Below are 2,294 nucleotides of genomic sequence, written 5' to 3' on the forward strand. Positions count from 1 at the left end.
CAAGCAGTGCGTGGCTACAAATGGCTTTATACTCTTTCTAGGACACTGAACGTTGTGGAGCAAAGAGATGTCTGTCTTCCCCTTTTCCTATGACTTATTCAGATGTCCTTTATCACTTTTATGTAAACTGCAGTGACGGAATTATGGGAAGACCTTTTTTGCTGCATATTAGCACACCTGCTACAGCTTGAATTTTCAAATAGTAAAGGACGTTTTCTTACCATATTTATTTTAAAGCAGCATTTTATATCCCCGTGATTTTACAATGGTTTTGATGCTCATTAACTCTACAGAGATTTAGGCAATAATGTGGGGGAGGAGTTTTAAAAGAAGAAAAGTCATTTGCTAATTTGTTTGCAAATATGTGAATTTTCGTGGTTATGACTTTCAGATTATGAAATAACATAATCAAAAGTCCCAACACATCTTCCTTGACAAAATGTTGGCAAGATCTTAAAACCTTAACGCCTCCTTTATGTTCTCATTCCTAATGAGCAAGAACAAGTCATCTACAAGTCAAAATCCATCATTCGCAGCAAGGAAGGGCTCTATATACTGATTAAAGGATCAATGCACCAAGAGAACACAGTCATGATATGTATTTATACATCCAGTGACAGGCAGACAGATGAGACAAACCCTTCATAGAATTGAAAAGAGAAACCCACGGTTCTACAATAATAGCAGGAAACTTTAGGAGATGGACAAAACTAGAAAGAAACTCAACAGCAAAACAAAATATCTAAACAACACAATCAAACAACTGGAACTCATAAGCACGTACAGAATCTATACCCAACAACAGCATGGTACACACTCTTCTGCAGTGCACACCATCACTCTCCAGGATAGACCATCTATTATGCCCCATAGCAAGCCTCAACAAATTAAAAAACATCAAAATAATACAAAGCATCTTTTTTGACTCTAACACGATAAATTAGACATGAGTAACATAAAAGGGGGAAAGTCTGTCCACAAAAACTGAGCAATGCTTACTTAGTTATTGGGTAGTAGTTATCAGATGACATAAACAGTTAAAAATAACATTTAAGAATTCTCAGAATCAAATGAGCCTAAAAGCACAACACACACAACCCTTGGAGACACAGCAAAAGCAGCGCACTCAAGTGAATTTGTAGAAACAAATGCGCACAATAAAAAGGGAGAGAGGCTCCAAATCAAAAGCACATCCCTCAAACTTGAATGAATATAAAAGAAGCAGGCAAAGGAAATCCACAGTCACCACAAAAGAGGAAAAATAAACATCAGCGCAGAAACCAATAAGGGAGAAGACAGGAAACAATAGAAGCAACTTGTGTGCACTCATATGCATCTAGTGAAGCTGCCCAGTAGACACAAGATCAGCGATTCAAATCTTCCAGCAACTCCAGGGGAGAAAGGAGAGGCTACCTGCTCCCATAGAGATTCACAACCTGGGAAACTCTACAGAGGGTCACTGTGAATCGAATTAGCTTGATGGTTTGGTTTTATGTGCTTCAAAAGATTTCACCGAAGTATAAAAAGAGAGCCCACAGAGGGAAAATTATTTGGGGCAATGTCATATTGGAAAGAGAGTCATCTCTACACTGTATAGAAAATGTCTACACCTAAAGAAAAAAAGATGAATAATTCAACTGAAAATGAGGCAGAGGACATGAACATGAACAGACACTTTACCGAAGATGATATTCAGGAGGCCAACAAACATGACTTATTATCCGTCGCCTTTAGTCATTCTAGAGATGTAAATCAAAACAAACATGACTTGTCTCACCCCAGCATAAACAGCAAAGTTTAGAAAAACGGGTGTGGAGAGACATGAACACTGCTGGTGGGACCATAAAATGATGCAGCCACTGTGGAAAGTGCTGTGGTGCCCTCCCAAAGAGTTAGCAATAGAAACAGCATGACCCACAATTCCCTCAAGTTGGTAGATGTGCTAGAGAAATACGAGTTGTGACACTCATATTTATATGCATAGCCATAATCATCGCAGCATTATTCATAAAAGTAAAAAGATGGAAACAACCTAAATGCCCACCAGTGGAAGAGTGGATAAATAAACTTTGGCACATACACAGAATCAAGTATGATTTAACACTAAGGAACAATGATGAATATGTAAAATATATCATGATGTGGATGAGCCTGGAGGACATTGTGCTGAATGATATTAGTCCATCACAAAGGACAAATATTATATGAAACCACTATTATAAAATAGAGGGAGTCTGGCAATAAAATGATGGAGGCTGGGGAAGACACTGAGAGGTTGTTGGCACGGGTTAAAG

Source organism: Tenrec ecaudatus, chromosome 8 (assembly GCF_050624435.1).
Source record: "Tenrec ecaudatus isolate mTenEca1 chromosome 8, mTenEca1.hap1, whole genome shotgun sequence".
Lineage (NCBI taxonomy): Eukaryota > Metazoa > Chordata > Mammalia > Afrosoricida > Tenrecidae > Tenrec > Tenrec ecaudatus.